This window comes from Stegostoma tigrinum, chromosome 7 (assembly GCF_030684315.1).
Source record: "Stegostoma tigrinum isolate sSteTig4 chromosome 7, sSteTig4.hap1, whole genome shotgun sequence".
Lineage (NCBI taxonomy): Eukaryota > Metazoa > Chordata > Chondrichthyes > Orectolobiformes > Stegostomatidae > Stegostoma > Stegostoma tigrinum.
The window spans coordinates 69600440-69623722 of NC_081360.1; the positions used below are offsets into that span (position 1 = coordinate 69600440).

At 39.7% G+C, this 23283-nt stretch overlaps 1 protein-coding gene across 1 annotated transcript in view; it reads right to left on the reverse strand.

Annotated features, from left to right (window-relative positions):
• Positions 1 to 23283, reverse strand: part of LOC125453891 (inactive dipeptidyl peptidase 10-like) — a 1598661-nt gene that overhangs the window by 912322 nt on the left and 663056 nt on the right. The gene's annotated exons all lie outside the window — the stretch shown is intronic.

The following is a 23283-nucleotide window of genomic DNA, read 5'->3' on the forward strand; positions in this document are numbered from 1 at the left end:
GTTGAGGTTGCCTTCATGGGTATGCAACTTGGCTCTCAGTTTGTGCTCAGTGATTCTGCATTATTATGTATCTTGAAGGATGCCTTGGAGGACGCTTACCCAAAGACTGGAGACTGAATATCTTCGACCTCTGAAGTGTTCCCTAATTGGGAGGGAAATATGGGAAGTAAGCAGGAATATGACATTGAGATTAAGGATCAGCCAGGATCATATTGAATGGTGGAACATTCTTGAAGAGATGAAAGACCTACTTCTGCTTCTAGTTACTAAAACAGTCCACTTTGTGGGCACCCCATTCAACACTTTCAACATTCAGTCTCTTCATCGCCGATGCTTGGTGGCTGCATTTACCTCATCTACAAGCCACACTGCAGTAACTTACCAACACTCCTCTGACAGCATCCGCCAAGCACGTGAATTCTAATGGCTTGGTCGGCAAGGACAGCAGCTGCTTGGGAAACACCATCTGGAAGGTCCACTCAAAAACCATATGCCATCTTGACTTGAAAATATATCACCATCCCAATCTTGAAAATCCCTTCCTTACAGAACTGTATGCAGGTCCTTGCCAAGGAATGCATTGGTTAAAGAAGGCTTCTCATCACCACCTTCTTAAGCACAATTATGCTGGCCTAGCCAGTGATGTGCATACTTCATAGACAAATAGGAACAATCAAAAAGATACAATGGTAGGAATGCAATTTGTAAATAATTGTGAAAGGTCAGGTTTTATGTTTTATTGTTATTTTTAGGCAGTAGAGCAGTCGACTGAAGATACTAAAATGCACTTTTAAAAATAGCTTTGTATAGTCCACATAGATTAGGAAAGACAGGAGTGTTTCTTGAGCTTACCATGTAATTTTTGGACATTTCAAGCCCCATCTTCCTCTCTCCCAAAATAAACAATTCTTTACAGACTTGTCCACCAGCAATAATATGAGGGTCAGGCCTGTTCCCTTGGGTTCCTAGTGATGCTAAACTCCTGACCAATTTCCACGGGTCTTATGTTCCATGGGTCTTGTTTTAGCGGAGTTTCTCTCCCATATCGTTATGTGTACAGTTTAACAAAAAAGAAGCCACTGCTGGACTTGGTATCAAGAATGAAATGGGTCAATGAGAGCAAGTGTCAGTGAGGGAACAGTGATCATTGTATCGTAAAGTTTAAGATGATGGTGGAATGAGAATGAAAAATTTAGAGTTCGAATAGTCAGCTGGTGGAGATCCAATGTCAATGGACAAGAAAGTCACTAGATTTGATACACTGGAACTGAAGAATGGTGGGAAGAAGAACCTGCGAAGAAGAGCTAATGGGATTTGGATTTTGGTTTTTGATTTTATTGTATTCGAGTACAGATCTATAGGAGAACAGTGCAAACTGTATAATGTCGTAACTCAGGCACCATCTTAGGTACAAAGGTACCTTGGTACAAGAAACTCACATTCAAACTGGTGGAAACAGAGTTAAAATGGTAAGTCTTACTGCAAGGAATAAGTAGAAAAATAAAGAAGTAAAAAGTATATTCCCTTAAAAGGGAAAGGTAGATGCAAAAATCCAAAGCTGCCTGGTTGATGGAGATAAGAGTTATGTTAAAGAAGAAAACATGTGCATGTGACAGGTGTCAATAGAAAATACAATTGAGAGCCAAGTTTGATATAGAACGTTGAGAAGGGAGCTGTGAACGCAATGAAAAAAATACAATATTGGCACTTCAACAGTAAAATAATGTAAAAGGAAAAGTAAGGTTGATAAAGGATTAACAAAGGGATTTACTCATGGAGGCAGGAGGCATGGCAGAAGTGCTAAATTCATGATTATATCTGACTTTAGCTGCCATGCCGATGCTGCTCAGGCCATGATGATGGAGGAGGAAGCTCAGTTTAAGAAGGGCTTAAAATTGATAAGGAGGAGGGATTAGATAAGCTATTGGTTCTTAAAGTTGATAACAGAGATAGATGAAATGTATTCAAGAATGTTGAGGTAAGCGAGAGTAAAAACTAATGATAATCTTTCAATCTGCCTGAGTCTCAGCATTTATATCAGAGCACTAGAGAATAGCAAATATCGTACATTCGTTTGATAAAATTGGGTCGATAAAGCTAACAATTATAAATGAGCCACCTTAACTTAAGTGGTGTTTAAACATCTCAAAACAACTATTCAGGATAGGATTAATAGTCACATGGAAAAATATGATTTAATTCAGAAAATCAAGTATATTTTTTAATGTCTAAGCTCATGTCTAACTAATTAGTTGGAGTTTTTCGAGGTAACAGAAAGAGTTAATAAGGGCAATGCAGATGATGTGTTGGACATGGATACAAAATTATCTGAGAAATAGATCACTGAGCAATGGTTAATGGACTGTTTTTTTCAGACTGGAGAAAGCTTTGTTGTGATTTTCCCTGAGTCAGTATTGGGAACCTTGCTTTTTTGATATAATGATTTAGATTTTAATATGCAGGGGACAATTTCCAAATTTACGGATGATTCAAAACTTTGGAGCATTATAAATTTTGAGGTGGACAGTGTAAAACTTCAAGTTGCCATTGAAAAATTATTACAATAGACAGCGAGGTGCCAGGTAAATGCAAGGTGACACATTTGATAGTAAAAAATCATGAAGAGACAGAATGAAATTAGTAGGCCATTTAGAACAGAGTTGAGGAAAAACTTCGTCACCCAGAGTGTGGTGGATATATGAAATGCTCTGCACTAGAAGGCAGTGGAGGCCAAGTCTCTGGATACTTTCAAGAAAGAGATGGATAGAGCTCTTAAAGATAGTGGAATCAAGGGTTATGGGGATAAGGCAGGAACAGGATACTGATTGTGGATGATCAGCCATGATCGTAATGAATGGTGGTGCTGGCTCGAAGGGCCGAATGGCCTACTCCTGCACCTATTGTCTATTGTCTATAAGTTTGTAGGTTGATTCAGACAGGCTGTGACAAAAGGGATGATCTTACAATGTGAATGGCATGTCAAAGGGAGAAATGAAGGATACTATTCTAAAGGATGTGCAGCTATAGAAAGATCTGGACTTGTCTGCAGGTAAGTTATTAAAGGTGACAGACCAGGTAGAATGAGAGAGAGAGGGCAATTAATGAAGCATTCAGTATTCTGGATTTCATTGCTAAGGGCATGGAGTGCATGAGCCGATAAGTTATGCTGAACTTATATAGGACACTGGTTAGACATCATCTGGAGCAATGTGTATGATTCTTTGTTAAAGATGTGAATGAATTGGAAAAAGTTCAGAAAAAACATATAAGAATGGTTTCAGGGATGAGAAACTTCAGTTATGAGCATAGATTGGAGACATTTGATTGTGCTCCTTTGAGACAAAAAGGATAATAGGAAATAGGAGAGATAATGGGAACTGCAGATGCTAGAGAATCCAAGATAACAAAGTGGAGCTGGAGGATCACAGCAGGCCAAGCAGCATCTTAGGAATATAAAAGCTGATGTTTTGAGCCTAGATCCTTCCTGAAGTGTCAGCTTTTGTACTCCTGAGATGCTGCTTGGCCTACTGTGTTCATCCAGCTCCACACTTTGTTAATAGGAAATAGGATGCAAGTTTTCAAAACAATGAGGGATCTGGACAGAGCAGACAGGGAGAAATTGTACCAGCGTGTAAGATGATGTAGAAGCAGAGGACACAGGTTTAAAGTATTTTGCAAGAAAAAAATATGATGAGAATGCAAAAACACAGCAAGTTTAGAATCCACTTCCAGGAAGTATTACGGAGGCAGGTGCAATCAAGACACTCAAGAGAGCCATTGGTTAATTATTTAAAGAGAAACAATGCCCAGGGTTATAGAGGAAAATACAGCGGATTGTCACAAAGGCAAAATACCAAGAGAACTACGCAGTCACAGTTTCCCAAATGACCTCCTTCTGCATGGTAACAATTCTTTGATTCTTGCTGATTTGAGGACATGGTTAAATAAGGTCATGGAATTCAAACAAGCAAGGAATTTGATACAAACAGCATCACACATTTCTGGTCCAGACTAAAATCAGAAATGAAAAGTGACACATAACACGATTGAAAACCAGAGTTAATTCCATGCAGTGCTTTACATTTTGAGTCATAGTTACCAGTTTTTAAAAATCCATCTGTTATTCTCTACGACTGCAAGAATTAATTATGACAATTTGAGAACTTGCATTTGATATAGCCTAGAATGAAAGGATAAAAATCTATGCTGAGATGACTAAATTTAATTAACTTCAACATTATTCCTAGAAAGCACATAGCCACTAGAAAAAAAATCATAAATTGGCAGTCTCAGAATACATAGACTAATATGTAAAATTGAAGTCACATGATATATGCATTGTTCTGTTGAATTAAACATTGTGAATGTAGGTTTATTTTCCACATAACCTGCATAATACCTGACCCCAAGACTAATTAATACAGACTTAAAAAAAATATTGACTAGCACTTGGATTTTCAACTTCTCTGTCATCTCGTGCTGTTTTAGGTCATTAATGCATGGCAGATTCAAACTCTCACTTTAGATATTGCTCGCCTGAGTCAGTTCCTGATCTCTTGGCACATTGATTCCTGAGGTGTCAAATGCTTGCATCATTTCAGCCTTACTCATAAACGTAGTCTAGCGACTAGTGGATATATTGCTGGGACTTTGTGAATAAGCCATTGAAATATCCCTTCTTTATTAAGGAATTATCTGTGTAAATACGTGCGTTTCAAGAGGAACATTAATGAGAAAGGAGCACAATTACCTACAAGTCAAGGGAATATGCAACATGTTTTCTAGAATAGGTTTAAACTCAAAGAACCGTTTAAACTGTTAATTTTCAATATTAAAAGGTTTATTGATATATCTTCTATTTGCAAGATAGCAGGAAACTCCATAAAGTTATTCCATAAAACATTAAATGGAACAATATATTTGGAGTGGTCCTTTGTATCAATATTTGGTATATTTCTGCAAAGTCTTTTAAAGTTCAAATTGACATTTTTCCTTTGAAAAGGATGTGAGACAGTTAACCATAGTAGAATATTAAAGATCAAAAACTGAGGATTTCCTGAGGCCTTTTGCAAACACTATCAGTTCTATTTCAGCAGGTGCTGAATAATTCTGCTTTAGAACTTTTGCTTACGAGGAACAGAGCTCCAGGTTACAAAATTCCAGCAGTGTTCTGCAGAATGGTGAAGCAGCGGTTGAAATTCAGATGTAAGAGTGTAAGGCACTGCACATTGAAAAACAAAATGTGCGACGTGTAAAATAAGAATGGTAAAATTCTAGCTACAAGTTTATCTGAAATGTTTTTATTATCAAATACCTTATTCCAGAGATTGTCAGAAGTAGTACAAACATCTGAAAATGATGGTGAGTTCCATTGCTGATGCCTGCTTTGTCTGACAGAAGGTGCCAAAGGTCAAGGAATTAATCCACATGGTGCAGTGGTGCAGCATGGATCTAGAATACCAAGCTTTGGGTCTGGACAAGGTAGTCATAAAGCTGTTGCATGATTGAAGCAAGCAAGTAGAAAGCCTTTGTTTTCTGGATGTTTAGCATAACTGCCCTTCTTGCATATGTTTCCATGAATGAATTGACTGTAGGTTGGAGCTCAGCCTCGAAGTGTGCACACTTTAAAGCATTCTCCGTGTACAGTTGCTCAATTACAGAGATTTGAAGGGCGATTATAGGTGTGAGAGGGTATGAGTGTATTAGTGCGTGAGTGAGAAAATCAGACAGTGAAAGAATGCCTCAGTGTGGAAGTCTCCACCTGCATATTTGAGCTTAGTCCCATATTACCCCCACCGTTGGAAAAAGAAATTTCTCCAACAGGAAAGTGCAGTGGTAAGTGCTATAAGATCCCATGCATTGGCATCATCCATTCCCTCAAAATGATATCAAGACACAGACCATCAATAACCTAATGGACAACATCAGTTGATCTTGAATGTCACACCATCATCAAAGCCCAGGAATTCCAGTGCTACAACATCAATATGTTTCCCCTCCCCTTCCTGTCCACCTTCTGCAAGGATAATTCTCTCCGGGACACCCTGGTCCACTCTTTCATCATTCCCAATGCTCCTCTACAGTCGCACATTACCTTCTCCTGCATCTAGCAAAGGTGTAATACAAGGTGTAGAGCTGGATGAACACAGCAGCTCAAGCAGCATCAGAGGAGCAGGAGGACCTGCCCATTTACCTCCTCCCTCCCCAGTATCCAAGGGCCCAAAGATACCTTCCAGGTGAAGCGAGATCCCACCTGCACCTCCCACAATGTAGTCACTGCTCACAATGTGGTATTATCTACACCGGGGAAACAAACTGTAGACTGGGTGACCACTTTGAAGAAGAAAAGCAGCTTTCAAAAAAGACCCTGAGCTTCCAGTTGCCTGTCACTTTAACACACCACCCTGCTCCCTGGCCAACATCTCTGTCTATGGCTTGCTACAGTGTCCCGGCGAAACTCAGCACAAGCTGGAAGAACAACACCTCATTTTCTGCTTGGGGACCCTGCAACCCTCTGAACTCAATATTGAGCTCAATAATTTTAGGGCTTAAACTCTTCCATGTCCTAAACCCATACCCCACATATTAGGTCCTGTTATAGTGTGTCTGCCATTACATATTACTTATTGATAGTCACTAATAATCCCCATTAACAGCTATTCATCCTCCTAACCAGACTATTATTAACTCCTTTGTCTATCCAACTGCTCTTCTCTCTCTTCGAGATCTATCCTTTATATTATCATTTACTCCTTACCTCCTACATCTCCCTATCTACTGCATACAAAATGACAATTTCGTAGCTACCATCAGTTCTGAGGAAGTGTCACAAGACCTAAAACCTTCACGGATGATGCCAGACCTGCTGAGCTTTTCCAGCAACTTCAGTTTTAGCTCCTACAGCATTTGCTGTCCTTTTGGTTTTTAAAATCATTTCCCTGACTAAGACGTGAAACAGCAAGAGGGCTGGCTCAAAGAACAAAGTTGTGGATGCACATTCTTCTGGAGAAGAAAACCTGAATTAAAATTGGATAGGATTTACCATAAATTAGCTAAGTGACCATCTCAGTGAGCCACGTTGTGTGATAAACAAATAGCTTATGGCCCTTCAGTTTACCAGAACTTAGAAGCAAGTCCCCACAGTCATAAGGGCTGATGTCCCAACTTCAAAGGCTTTAAGAGAAAACTGAACAGACACAACTGTGCGAATGTGGAAATCCTGCCTGACCGCTCTTATAGAATGGTCAAAAGTGGGAGGGGTATACTTCCAGCATGTGTGGTATTCTGTTGCAGGGCGTTAGCATTTCATAACAGATCATGTGGCTATCTTGCTGTAGCAAGATCCTCGTACAGTCCGTGTCACTTAGCAAAACTGTTTAAAATGCAGCACAAAGCAAAGTGGAGGAGAGTTTGAAGAAATCCTTTGCAGAGATTTTCAACTGCCTGAGCTTATAATGTGATTTTATTACAATTTTTAATAATCATTTTTTGTTGATTCTAAGCCAAAGTACCTGATATCCATTTTATAATTTAGCCCTTCTCTATGACCACATCAAGACAGCCACTGAATCCTTTCCTAGCGCCAATAATTAAATGACATTCCCTTTGAATGCCAGCGGGAAAGTGTGATAGATTTTACTTTCAAAACTAGCTGTCTGCAAAAGAAGCTGAGGTAAGAGTGACATCGAGGCCACATTTGACGGTGTTTGGTCTCAAGGAGCCTTAACAAAACTGGAATCAATGGGCAGAGTGAGCAAGATCTCTGCTAGTTGGAGTTATGCCTGGCATCTAGGAAGATGGTTACGGTTGTTGGAAGTCAGGCATCTCAGCTCCAGGACATCTCTACAGGAGATTATCAGGGTAGTGTCATAACCCAATCCTTCACCAATGACCTTTCCGCCATCATAAGGTCAGATGTGAGAATCTCCACCAATGTTTGCACAATGTATTACACTATTTGCAACTCCTCAGATAACAAAGCATTTCATGTTCAATGCAACAAGCTCTGGACAGTATCCACGTTTGGGCTGACAATTGGCAACCCAACATTTGTGCCATACAAATACCAGGCTATAACTATCATCAATAAGAGACAATTTAACCATCATCCTTTGACATTCCTTGGTGTTACCATCATTGACTCACCAACTATTAACATCTTTGGAGGTTACCATTGACAAGAAACTCAGTTGGATTTGCTGTATAAATGCAGTGGCTACAAGAGCAAGTCAAAGGCTAGGAATTCTGCAACAAGTATGTAACTTGTTGACTCTCCAAAGTCTATCAATCATCTACAAGGTACATGTGCAACAGTTAAAGAAGGCAGGCCCCTCCTCTCACTTTTTCTCAAGGGCAATTAAGGGCGAGCAATAACTGCTGGCCCAGCCAGCAATATCAATGTCTAGAAAGTGAATAAAAAATAAAGGGCTGGCTTCTTTGGTGGACAGTGGTCTCCTGATACACTGATTCTTTGGAATTTTATAGTTCAGTGCTGCTAGACCTATAAACGCAATGGGCTGGGTGAAGATACATATGAAGATAATTTAAAAATGGTCAGCTGGAGGTCCACCCACAGATTTTCCTTGTTCCCCTTCCTCCTGCTTCATTTTTACCACCTACAACAATTTAGTCCCTGCACTGCCAACTGAGCATGAGTTCTCATTGGACTTGATATTCCTTTCTGTGCTATTTTAGTCAAGACATTAACTTATGCTCAATGACTAATATTTCTTCTAGGATAATGGAGAAAAAAATTCAAACAGATGTAAAAAGCACTTTATATGTTAGCATCCTATGGGCAGGGCCTTCGGAATCAGTTCAGAAAGCACTGCAGAAATAAATCCTGGAGCAGTTGGAAGTAATAAAACATTATCTCTTAATTTGATATCATGCACATTAAAACACACCATTGATTTCACTCGTATCAATTTATGTTTCTGTAGTGGGAAGGTGTTTGAAGCTCTTACTGTGGTTTTGTGTTCATGAAAAAAATGTTTCTGATTCCCAGGAATACAACATGTCTCTATTATCGCTATATTGAGAAAATTGTTCTCCATTCCACAAGGGGAACATGCCAAAACCTGACAAGAGCACATAAATAATCATAATTAAGGGGTTAAGGTAAAGACTTGTGGGGCTCATCTGTCATTAATGGGTCAATTAGGATAGTGCCTGTCAAATGGTGGAGGTCTGAGACTGAGAAATTATGTCAGTGCACAGCCTGTAAAATACCACTGAAGTATTTTTTTTAAAGTGGTGAGCAATAATATTTGATTAACTCTATTCTGTTACTAATTGTGAAGTGTGGATTTGTGCCTGCATCATTTGTTTTTATTTCTGCTATTTTTTTTAAATCATGTGACTGTGGTTAAACCAATTTAATCACATCATTATGCTCTAGACACTACAAATTTATGTAAGGGCCAAGTACATAAAGGCCATGTTTCTAAATTTTATAGTAATTTAAAATATATTTATTGAAGCCACAATTAGTTTAACTTTATTTCTTTCAAAACATGTCCCACAGATTTAGAGGGTTGTTAGTTTTCCCAAAATAAATACAAGCAGTCCGCACTGGTGAATGAGTTCCGTTCTCGAATCCTTTTACGACAGTTAAAATACAATGCAGAACAATATAAAATAACCATTTATTAGTATGTAGAAATGTTTGTATGCGAGATTATTAAAATTAACCCCACATGGGATTGCATTCATGAGTATGAGCATTCTAAGTTTGATATTTTCTAATACTGGGACCCCTTGCAGTCAAATGCTTTAATGAAATAAAGGATGCTCATCCTGATTACTGAGTATGCATCCTATATTAATTACCAAGAGTAAGCCTCCACTGCCAGAAGAAAAAATACGATCATGATTTGTTTGACACATTCTGATGAGATGATACAGCACAAAAAGTAATTTCTAATTTAAATTTGGTATTACTATATAAATGCATTATATTTATTCTACATTCCTTTGTTCACAAACTTAACTGCAGCAATAACTTAGTGAAATGAATATGCTAATATATGCAAGGAAACAACAGACATGATAGAATCAGATGAAACAAAGTACAAATTTTAGACAACACCAGGTCATTTTAATTATTATCACAATATTTCAAGCACCTCCAAGTTATTATCAGGGGTTTTATCACTGCTCGATTCAAGCCTTGGATGATAAATTAAGAAATCTGATTTCTCAATTCATAAATAATTGTGTCATTTGGTATATTCAAAATTTAAAAACACAATTCCTGTACATGGACAGCACTTTTTTGTTAAATTAATTTAAAATACATTCATTTAATCCTTTTAATACCTTAGTGGAAATTACTTACTCCTCAACTGTAGCTTGTCTCATGCCCCATGATTTTCTCAAATAGTATATCTTTTGTTTGCATCAAATCCATTAAGTCCCACCTCAATTTGTAGACTTATTGTATCATTTGCATTTGTATGAATTCTATGCTGTGTTATGTCAGTTTATCTTAAGAAACTAGTCATGATATCATTGCTGTATCATAATGTGACACGTGAGGGCATATAGATCTCCTATTTCTCTTACCCTGCATTCACATGATATATGACATGACACGTTGCTGTGTTGTAATCTAATATCTCAATGGTATGTCAGACATTGATGACCCTGTTAAGATAGTGTTTGTACATAATTGTAAGTTGACATAAATATCTTTTGGATTATTCAATATCATGCTGTCTATATTGTTTCTTATGTTATGAAGATAACACAAGCAGTGGGTGCCACAGTGGTTTAATGGTTAGCATTGCTGCCTCATAGCAGCAGATATTTAAGTTCAATTCCACTCTTGGAGTTTACACATTCTCCATCTGTCTGTGTGATTTTCATCTGGGTGTGCTGATATCCTCCCACAGTGCAAAGACATGCAGGTTAGGTGGATTGGCCATACTAAAGTCCCCAACGTGTCCATGGATGTGCAGGCTATGGATTAACCATGGGAAATTCAGGGTTACAGGGTTAGAGTCGGGGTACAAGTCTGGGTGGGATGATCTTCAGAGGGTCAGTTTAGGCTCAATGGGCTGAATGGCCTGCTTCCAAACTGTAGGAATTCTAGGATTTCCACATCAGGTGAAATATGAGAATGAAAGTAAAATCAGAAAATGTTGTTTTTTAAAAAAAATTACTTAACAAAACCTTCATTTACTTATTATTCATTACTGGTATATTTGCATCGATTTATAACTGGCCCACATTTTCCATTAAGATAACCAGGTGTAGAGCTGGATGGGCACAGCAGGCCGAGCAGCATCAGAGGAGCAGGAAAGCTGATATTTCGGGTTGTTTCTTGATAGATTTATTTTTGCAATCAACTTGCAATTTTATTTTCTTGCCATGCTTATTATTTTTGCAGTTTCCTTTCCCTTTTCTCTTTTTCAGAGCAAACACAAATTTTGGATCATAGATAAATAGTGAGAACTGCTTAGAGTTATTTATCCATTCAAAATCACACAACACCAAATTATAGTCCAACAGGTTTATTTGAAATCCGGAGCTTTCCGTGTGCTGCTATTTTGGCATAGGCAGCACAAGGCAATTTAGTACGATAAATTTATTTATAGATTTATTAACTTGAAAAATGTAGATTCATTTTAGTCAAAACTAATAGCATATTCAATCATATTTTCAAATCACTATTTTCAAGGAGTGTGAAGTATGCATATGTGGACTTGCTCTTAATGTCTCTTAAAGGAAATATGTCTATACTTATATGAGAGCTAAATCCATGAAAGCTAATCAGCTAGAAGGGTAAAAACATCAGAAGTCCAGGAATATTAAAAAAATACTTTTGTGAATATGACTTTCAAATTTGCTTTTGGATTCAATTATGTAATGACTCCTGTAAGTGACCCTTATTTCTTAGGGTGTCCAATGTTCCCATAACATCCAATATCTATAATGAGTGATCATTGTAAACAACTCATTCATGCCAGTTGCTTCAAACAGCTCCCATTGACAAAGAGAAATGAAAGAGCAACCTGCCTGATCAGTTTAGCACTGATATGAGAACTTTTCAACTTTGCATTTAATTATATTTAATGCAAAAAATGTGTTCAATGCCAGCTCACATCAAAATCAAGTAACGTTTCTACAATTCCAAAACAAATTGACTGTCGCTATTAAAGGAAGGTAGGACAGCAGATTGACTGCACCATGTGAATATTTGAATAATCATTGTATTTGACATTGTATGTGACCTAGATAGCAATCCAAAGTCTACGTGGTGAAGTTTCTGTGTCACTGCATGGAAGAAGACAGTACAAGATATTCAAGGGGCAGTTTTGCCTGAATAGTTACACCCACTAAGATAGTATCAGGCATTTCTGGAGGCTTTGGCACAACCACCTGGCAATGACCACGAGAAAAAAAAACACTTGCCAGGCTTTCGGACGGCAGAAAGACAGATTCCTAGTTGTGCCATCTGTTGCACGGACATCAACTACCACGCAGCATATGGATAGCACATGCAATGACTGTAGTCATTAGCGATAGCTTGAAACTTGGCTGTATCTACTTCCACAGCCAAAAAAAAATGTAGGAGCTGTATGCAGGCCAAGCTGTTACTTGGTTGGAGTCTACGCCTACGACTTGGATTGTTTTAACTTTATTTTTCACCTGTTTTTAATCTTAGGCTTATCAACCTTGGTACAGGTTATAAATGAGTTGAATTTTTTGAATTTCTCAAGTTTTAGAAAGTTTGGCTTGTTATTGTAATGCTCACTGGTAAATGCCACAGTCCCTTTGTTTCTCTATCATGTGAATCTGAATAAAAAACCTGTCAGAAGTGGCTTCTAAGCCAAAAGAGAAAAATCTAGTCAGGCATGTTTGAGAGACAGGAAATAACAAATGCTGAAGGCTCTTCTTTCATATTGCTAATGGTGTTAACAAAATAAAAAAACAACCATGGAGATAGTTCCACCAGGATAATATGAGATAAGGCTAGAAGCACATGGGGTAATCCTTATGCTTTTGTGCTCCTGAGATGCTGTGTTCATCCAGCTCCACACTTTGTTATCTTGGATAATCCTTATGGTTCACTGTTGTACTTGTTCCAGTAAGTTATGGCATCCAGTTTTAAAACTTTTTTAAAATCATCTCTTGGTACTAGCACCTACACTAATTTACATTCTAGGTCAAAAAACCTGTTGTATTTTGCTTTGAAATAAGAATGCTGAAGCATATGCATCAATTGTAATGATGGAATTTGCAAATAGTAGTCCATCAGAAATGGCTGAATGGGTCAAGAGCCCATTTATTAAAGGAGCAAGATTATCATTGCTGTTTAACTCAGCCATAGCATGAGCATCCTCTTCTGCAATTATGTGATTGCTAGCCAGTTAGTGAGGGTGACCATTTTATAACACCCTCACTCTTTCAACAAATTCCCTCTACTTCAAGGAATCCTGACCAAAGCTCTGAGAGGCTGCAGGCAATCCTATTGGTAAAAACATTTATAACGGAAAAACTGCTTCCTCATTCTCCAACTGTTCCTTGGAGGTAATGTTGGAAGTGGACAGAGAACAATAGGGAATGAATGGTGATTGAGCTTAATGAAACAAGTATGGCTGAGGGTAGCAGCAGTTGTCAGTAGCAGGAGCATGGCACAGAGGAAAAGTTTTAATGGCTTCTTTAGGCCCAAGAATGTGGATGCCATATCACTTTACAATGGTATATATCACAAGAGTCGTGATTGACAGTGGTGACATTGTAGATGGGGAAAGGGAGAGTGGAGATGAGCATAAACAAGAACATGTGGAGCATCAGCAGGAAATTTGTGTGCTGCTTGCTATATTCCCAGAGGTAGTGCACACACTTGGCAAGAGAATGAAGGAATCTAACTTCAACATGGGTGACATGATGTATTGGACAGTTGGAGTCATAGATTCATACAACATTGGAACAGGTAAAACTGGAATCAATGGGTATTGGGGGAAAAGTCTCCAGTGGTTGGTGTCAGACCTGACACATAGGAACGTGGTTCTGGTTGTTGTGAATCACTCATCTCAGCTCCAGGACATCTCTGCAAGAGTTTCTCAGGATAGGTCCTAGGCGCAACCATCTTCAGCTGCTTCATCAATGACCTTCCCTCTATCGTAAGGTCAGAAGTGCTGATGTTTGCCAATGATTGTACAATGTTCAGCACCATTTGTGACTCCTCAGATACTGAAGCAGTCTGTGTTCAAATGTAGCAAGAATGGGATAATATCTAGGCTTGGGTTGACAAGTGACAAGTAACATTTACGCCACAGAAATGCCAGGCTATTACAATCACCAATAAGAAACAATCTAACCACTACCCCTTGACATTCAATCGTGTTACCATCACTGAATCCCGCACTATCAACATCCTGATGGTTATCAATGACCAGAAACTCATCTAGACTCACCACATAAAGACAGTGCCTTCAAGACCAGGTCAGGGGTTAGCAGTTATATTGCAGCAGTTAACTCATGTTCTGACTCCCCAAAGCCTTTCCATTATCTACAGGGTACAACCCAGGCACGCATTTAAATATTCCCATTTTGCCTGGATGAGTTCAACTCCAACAACAGTTAAAAGGCATGACACCATCCAGGTTAAGGCAGCCTGCTCGATTGGAACTACATCCACAAGGATCCATTCCCTCCACCACTGATGCTCAGTAGCAGCAGTGTGTTCGTTTGACAAGATGCACTGCAGAAATTCCTCAAAGATCCTCAGACAGCACCTTCCAAACCACAACCGTTTCACAAGAAGGGCAGCAGATATATGGGATCACAATCACTTTCAAGCTCCCCTCCAAGTCACTCACTTTCCTGACTTGGAAATATATCAGCACTCCGTCACTGTCTCTGGGTCTAAGTCCTGAAATTCCCTCCCTTTGGTCATTGTGTTGGACTGCAGTGGTTCAAGAAGGCAGCTCATCACCACATTCTAGAGGGCAACTTGGGATGGGCAATAAATGCTGGTCAGCCAGTCATGCCCACACCCTAAAAAACACACTTTGGCCCAACTTGTCCATGCTGACCAGATTCCTGAACTGTGCAGTTTAGGTGGATTGGTTATGCTAAATTGCCCATTGTGTCGAGGGATGTGCAGGTAGGTAGATTACCATGGGAAATGTAAGGTTACAGAGATAGGGTAGGGGGTGAGACTGGGTGGGATGCTCTTCAGAGAGTCAGTGTGGATTTGTTGGGCCAAGTGGCTTGTTTCCACACTATAGGGATTCTTTGGAGTCCATGAGCTGGTCCCATTTGCCTGCATTTGGCTGATATCCTTCTAAATCTTTCCTATTCATGTACCTGTCCAAATATCTTTTAAATGTTATAATTGTATCCACTTCTACATCTTGTGTACAAGATGATGAGAGGCATAAATAGAATGGATAATCAGAGACATTTTCCCAGGGCAGAAATGACTATTACAAGGGAGCATAATTTTAAGGTGATTGGAGGAAGGTATAGGGGAGGTGTCAGAGGTAAGTTCTTTACACAGAGAGTGTTGGGTGTGTGGAATGCACTGCCGGCAGTGGTAGTCGAGTCAGATACTTTAGAGACTTTTAAATGACTCTTGGTTAGGCACATGGAGGATAGCAAAATGTACGGTATGCAGGGTAGATTCATCTCTGTAAGAAAACAGGTTGGCACAACATCGTGGGCCGAAGGGCCTTTACTGTGCTGTACTGTTCTATGTTTTATGTTCTATTTCTCTACCACTTCACCTGGCAGCTTGTTCCATTTTCACACCACTCTCTGTGTAAAAAATTTGCCCTGCAGCTCTCATTTAAATCTTTCTCCTCTCACCTTAATCATGTGCCCTCTAGTTTTGGACTCCACTACACTGGAGAAAAGACTTTGGCTATTCACCTTATGTATGCCCCTCATGATTTTATCAGCCTCCATGAGATCACTCCTCAGCCCCCGACAGATCCAGGGGAAAAAAGTCCCGGCCTATTCAGCCTCTCCTCAAAACTCAAAACTTCCAGTCTTGGAAACAGCTTTGCAAATCTTTTTTGCACCCTTTCCAGTTTAATAACAATTTTTCATATAGCTGGGTAATCAGAACTGTATGCAATACTCCAAAGGCGGTCTTACCATTGATATTCACCGCAACAAAAAAAAGTGTAATCTTCATAGAGCATTATTCACAACAGGCCACTCTGGAATTTGTACCCCTTCTCAATGTTGGCATTAAATCATGTTTAAGGATATGGGGTAGGCCATTTAAACATGAAATGAGAAATTTCTTCATCCAGAGAGTGGTGAATCAATGGAATCCTCCGCCACAGAAAGTGATTGAGGCAAAAACACTGAATGTTTTCAAGAAGGAATTAGATACAGATCTTTAGGTTTAAAGGGATCAAAATGAGAACAGAGCATTGAGTTGAATGATCATATTTGAATGGTGGAGCAGACTCGAACAACTGAATGGCCTATTCCTTTCTCCATTTTCTATATTTCTATGTTATTCATTACCCACAGATTTGTGAGCTCTGACTGTCAGTGGATAAATCAAAGCCTTGCCTTGGTAATTTTCATACTCACAGTCATGCAGCCAAGAGCCCTGCTCTTTGTTAACAAGGAACTGCAGGTGGATTCTGAGAAGGTAAATCAAAAAAAAATGTTAGCCGCTGAAACTCTTGTTAAGGTGCCACAATTCTCATCCTTTGTCCGTGGACCATCAGCCAGAGCTGTAAAATCGACTGTCATTCTTGTAAAAAGGTCCATACTGGTTCCAAAATCAGAGGATATCTGTCACAAGCTGAAGCCACAGGAGTGACATCAGAACGAGGAAGAGAAAGTGGATGAGAAACACATGTTGGTTGCACTTGAGTACTCGTACCAATGATGTCCTCTGGTATTCGGTCAGTCACCGACAAGGATGATTGCCTCCTAGGATCAGCTCCCCTCATCTGATGAATCTGCACTGCTCCATGTTAAATACCAGTCGGAAGAAGCACTGAACATGGAAAGGATCAGAAGGTACTTTGGGTGAATGACTTCAAATCTATCATCAAATGTGGCTCAGTAGCACCACTGCTGACTGAATTGGTCAAGTCCAAAAGGAAAATAGCTGCTAGGCTGCATCTGTGACAGGTGCTGAGGGAGACATTGAGTAAACACACCAATATCCTTACAATCTACCTCTCAAAGGCGCATTTGTCCACAACACTGTTGGAAGTAGTAAACATGGCACAGTGCTTTAAGAGTCACAGTCCCATCTCCAGATTGAACATACCGTCCATTGTATTATTGCTTTACACATCTTTCAAATAAATGGGCATCCAATAGGTGCTGAGCCATCAGCAGCAGCAGAATTATATTCACTCATGATCTGTAACCCAATGGCCCACCTTATTCCACACTCTGGTATTATGATCGAGCCAGGAGATCAACCCTGTTCAATGAAGACAGCATGCGAGGATTAGCACCAGGCATACAAAGGTGATGTCAACCTGCTAAATCTTCAAAACAAGCAACAAATAAATGATAAACAGGGTTAAACAATCCCACAATAAACAGATCACATCTGAACTCTGCAGACAAGCCACATGAAGACTGATGGACAATAAAACTACCATCTAAGAGTAAGAATAATGAAAAGCAGGAAAGCTCCTGGCAACATGTCAGTGAGCCGCAAATATCTCCATCCTCTGGATGGAGGAGCCCAGCACATGAATGCACAAATCAAGGCTAAAACATTTCCAACAGCCTTCAAGCAGAAGAGACGGGCAGAGGATTAATCTTTGCCTCCTGCAGAGGTCTCCAGCATCATTTGCCAGTCTTCAGCCAATTCAGTTCAATCTATGTTATTTCAAGGAACAGCAGGAGGCACTGACTGTAAACTTTTGAGCACTGGCAATTTTCCAGCTAGAGTATTGAGGACTTGTACTCCAGATGAGCTGTGTACCTAACCAAGCTTTCCCCTACAACTATAAGTCTGGCATCTACTCAGCAACATTGAAAATTGTTCAGGTATATCCTGTCCACAAAAAGTAGGACAAATCCAACATGGCTAAGTATTGCCCTGCCAGCCTACTTTCTATTAGTAGCAAAGTGATGGACAGTGTTGTCGGCAAAGCGATCAAGTTGCAGTTGCTCAGCAGTAACCAACTCATTGATCTTCAGTTCAGATTCCACCAGGACCACTTATCTCTTGACAACATTGCAGCCTTAGTCCAAAATCAATCAAGGTGCTGAAATCCAGATGTTTAGTGATAGTGATAATGGGAACTGCAGATGCTGGAGAATCCAAGATAATAAAATGTGAGGCTGGATGAACACAGCAGGCCCAGCAGCATCTCAGGAGCACAAAAGCTGACGTTTTGGGCCTAGGGTCTGGGCCCGAAACGTCAGCTTTTGTGCCGTTTAGTGATAGTATCAGCCCTTGATACCAAGGCAGTATTTGACTGAGGCATCAAGAAGCCTGAGAAAACTGGAGTTAATGGGAATCAAGGGAAGAAGTCTCCATTGTTTTGAATAATACCTGATACAAAGGAAGATGATTGAGACTGTTGACAGCCCATCTTCTTGGCTCCAGGATATCTCTGCAGGAGTTCCCTGAGGTAGTGTCCTGGGCCTAACCATTTTCAGCTGCTCCATCAATAACATCTCCTCCATCATAAGGTCAGAAGTGAGAATATTTGCTGCACAGCACCAGTACAATTTCTAGTTGTCAGATAATGAAGCAGCCTTTGTCAACATGCTGCAAGGAGAAGGCAAAAATCAGGGCTTGGTTGATGTGTGGTGCAAAACGTTGTCCTTTGACATTCAATGACATTACGATTGTTGAATCTCTACTACCAATTTCTTGAGATTACCTTTGACAATAAACTAGACTGGTCATGTAAATAGTATGACTACAAGAACAGGCCAATCAGAGGAGCGTTGGGAACACAACAGAGCAGAGCAGAAAAAAAACTGGGAGTAAACAGCGGCAGAAACTTCTACACAAAGGCCTGAGTTGATGTCTATTTGAGCTGCAACTGGAGCACAGCATAGTTGAGCAGAATCCAAAGGTAGGCAATATCACAACTCAAAAAGTGATGTAGGCTTAGCTAGTCAGGAACTGGGATTAGAGACTGAATGAGTTCAGAGGGAGAAAGTGTATAAAGCACTTTTTTGTGGTTTGTAGTTTGTTATGAATATGGATAGAGAGTGAGAAATCTGATTTTGGTGAGTAATAGGTACGGTGTGTAATTAGTTTATTATATGTAGTTGATGAGGTTCAAAATGGGAGGAGACCTTGGCCCCATGGAATGCTCCTCCTGCAATATGCAGTCACGTCCAGTGTCCATGCTGACTACGTATGCAGGGACTGTATTTAGCTGCAGATCCTGATTTGTTAGGCATGACCTCCCTGGGACAGACCCATATTGACTATCCCTAATTAACTCAAGCCTTTCAAAGTGAATATTAGTTCGCTTCTTTAGAATTGTCTCCAAGAATTTCCCTACTGCTGATGTGAGACTGACCGATCTGTAATTTACTGGTGCGACTCTACCATCCCTCTCAAAAAATGAAAATCCATTAACTGTCCTCAGTCCTCTGGCACTCCTCTCATGGACAGAGAGGAATTAAAAATTTTTGTCAACAATCCTGCAATTTCCTAACTCACCTCCTTCAGCAGGTTGAGATGCACTTCATCCAGGCCAGAGGATTTATCTGTTTTTAAATCCGAAACAGTCTCTAGTACCTCCCATTTCCGGTGTCATATCGTGCAAGCTCCTCACAGTCCCTTTTCCTAAATTCCATACCTACGTTCTCCTTCTCCAGAAAAACAGACCCAAGAGAAGTATTCATTTAATACCCTTGTAATATCCTGTGGCTTCAACATAGGTTTCCCCCTTAGTCCCCATTGGGCCCAAATGTTTTCTTTGTTAACCTCTTCCCTTGAATGTATTTTATAACATATCTTAGGTTTCTCCATAATATGGTTCACAAATCCATTTTCATGCCTTTTATGGACAAGGATAAGACTGGTCTTTAGTGAAAGTGCTAAATTGTGAGATAGTTAATTACAATAGTATTAGGCAGGAACTGGAGCAATTAGATTGGTAGGGCTGTTTGAGGATAAATCCACATTTGACAAATGGGAGACTTTTAAAGGTTAGTTGACCAGAGTTCAGGACCAACATGTTCCTGTGAGGATGAAAGATCAGGAAGGCAACATGTATGAATCTTGGATGACAACAGATTTTGAATGGTTAGTCAAAAAGAAAGAAGGAAGCATATGTAATGTTGAGGAAACATCAAACAAGGACCCTGAGTAGCATTAAAGGAAGCAGAAAGGAACTTAAACAAGAAATTAACAGGGCAAGAAGATTCCATGAAATGTCCTTGGCACGAAAGATTCAGGAGAATTCCAATGCATTTTGTATGTGTATTATGACAAACATGTTCCCAGGGAAACAATAGGTCCACTTTCGGGCAAAGGAGAAAATTTAAGCATGGAGCCAGCGAAAGTAGATGAGGACTTAGTGCGTACTTTACATTTGTATTCACCAAGGCGAAGGACATGGACGAAGGTAAAGTTATGGAGTATGTTGATATTTTAGAGCATGACAATACAAAGAAGAAGGAGGTGTTAGTTGTCTTGAAAAACATTAAGGTAATTAATATCTGTCCCAGAGTCTGATGGGGTCTATGTCAGGATACTGAAAGAGACAAGGGACAAGATTGCTGGGGCCTTGACAGAGATCTTTTTGTCCTCTTTAGCCACAGGCAGGGCAATGGAGGGTAATCAAGAAAATTGTAGGCTGGGGAGTCTTATATCTGTAGTAAGAAAATTATTAGATTCTTAGGGACAGGATTTCATCACATTTGGAGAAGAATGGTTTTATTGGGGACAGTCAGCATGGTTTTATATGGAGCGGTGGGGGAGACATCTTATCTCACAAATTTGATTTAGATTTTTTTAAGGAAGTAATGAAGATGATTGATGAGGTTAAGGCAGTGGATGCTACCTACATGGACTTTAGTAAAATATTTGACATGGTTTCTCATAGTAGGCTGGTCCAACAGATTAAATCAAATGGGGTCGATGGTGAGTCGGTAAGTGGGATACAAAATTAGCTTGGTCATAGAAGATAGAAATTTGTTGTGGAGCTTTGTACTCTTGACTGGATGTCTGTGTCAAGTGGTGTTCCACAAGGATCAGTGTTGTGACTGCTGTTGTTTGTAATCTATGAATGATTTGGAAGAAAATTTAGAAGGTCTAATTAGCAAGTTTATAGATGACACAAAAAATAGTGGAGTTGTGGATAGTGAGGGAGATCATCAAAGGATATAGCAAGATGTAGACCAGTTTGAAAGTTGGACAGATAAATGGCAGGTGATGTTTAATCAGGACAAGCGAGTGATGATGTCTTTTGGGAGGTCAAATGCAAAAAGAAATTATACAGTAAATGACAGGACCTTCAGGAACATTGGTATGCAGACTGATCTTAGGGTGCAAGTCCATAGCTCCCTGAAATTTCTCACACAAGTGGATGAAGAGGTGAAGAAGGCATATGGCATGCTTACCTTCATCATTTGGAGCATTGAGTATAAAAGCGAGCAGCTCATGCTGCAGCTATAGAAGATTTTAGCTAGGTGACATTTGGAGTATTGTGTACAGTTCTAGTCACTACACTACATGAATGATGGAGGCTTTGGAGATGTGCAGATAGATGGGATTAGTTTAGACTGGAATCATGGTCAACACAGACATAATGGGCCGAACAGCCTGTTCCTATGCCATACTGTTCTATAGTCCAAATTCTTAACTCTGCAGGAAGTAACTCATCTCCTGTCTCCCTAAAAATACCTACAAGCTACAAGTCAGGGAAGTGATGTCATGATTTTTTTTTCATTTGTTCATGGGATAAAAGCATCACTGGCCCAGCCATCAATTATTGCCCATTTCTAATTGCTCAGAGGGCAGTTAAAATTCTAGCACATTGCATTGCTTTGTTCTTGGAATCACCTACAGGCAAGGCAGGGATGGCAGATTTCCTTTCCGAAAGAACATCAGTGAAACCAGATGTGAGTATTTACAAAAACTGCCAATAGTTAGCTTTAGGTTAGTTTTTTTATCCTACATTTTTACTGAGTTCAAATTTCTATTCAGGTGTGATTCAAATCGATGTACCCAGAACTAAATTTCACTTGCTTTGTTTAAGTACAGCTTAAAGCCAAAGAGGTTTGACAGCATTCAGGGCAAAGCAGTCTACTCACACATTCAGCATTCACTTCGTTCACGCAATGGCAACAATGGGTCCAAGTTGCAAGATCTACAGCAATAATCAAACATGGCCTCTTCAGCTGCACCTTCAAACCCCTTGATCTTGGCTATCTAGAAGCACATGGACACTGGATGCAATGGAGTGCCACCACTTTCAAATTCACAGTCAAACCACATACCATTTTGACATGGAACCATATTGCCATTCCTTCACTACTGTTGAGTCAAAATCTTGGATCTCTTTTCTGAACATCATGGTGTATTATCTACATCAAATTGCAGTGGTTCCAAAATATAACAGACAACCATTTTCGCAAGTGCCATTGGGGATTGGCCCAGCCAGTGACATCCCATGAAATAATGTATATTTTTAAAACTTCTAACTGGAGGTACGGAAATTCAGACCTTTTCTAAAAAGGCCTCATTTCAAGTGGCTGGAGATGTCACTACTATTTGACATCAAAGCCGAAGCTTCATGCTGCAGTGGTATAAGATCACTCGTGCCCTCTAATCTGTGATGAGGTACATAAGAACCAGGAACAGGAGTAGGCAATCTGACCCTTTGAGCTCGCTCCACCTTCAATAAGATCATGGCTGATCTTTTTTGTGGCCTCAGCTCCACTAACGCACACTCTCATCATAATCTTTAATTCGTTTACTGTTCAAAAAATTAGTTATATGATGAAATCTCAACTACTTCACTGGGTTGGCAATTCCACAGATTCAGAACCTTTCAGGTGAAAAGGTTCCTCCTGAATTCAGTCCTAAATCTGCTCTCCTTAATTTTGAAGCTGTGTCCTCTTGTTGTAGTTTCATCTCCAGTGGAAACATCCTCTCTGCTTCTATCTTGTCTATTCCGTTCATAATTTTATATGTTTCAAATAGATCACCCCCCCACCCCCACACCAGTCTTCTAGATTCCAATGAACATAATCCCAGTCTGCTGAGTCTGTCCTCATAAATCAATCCGCTCGACTCCGGAATCAACCCAATGAATTCCTCTGGACCCCCTCCAGTACATCCAAAACTATACACAATGT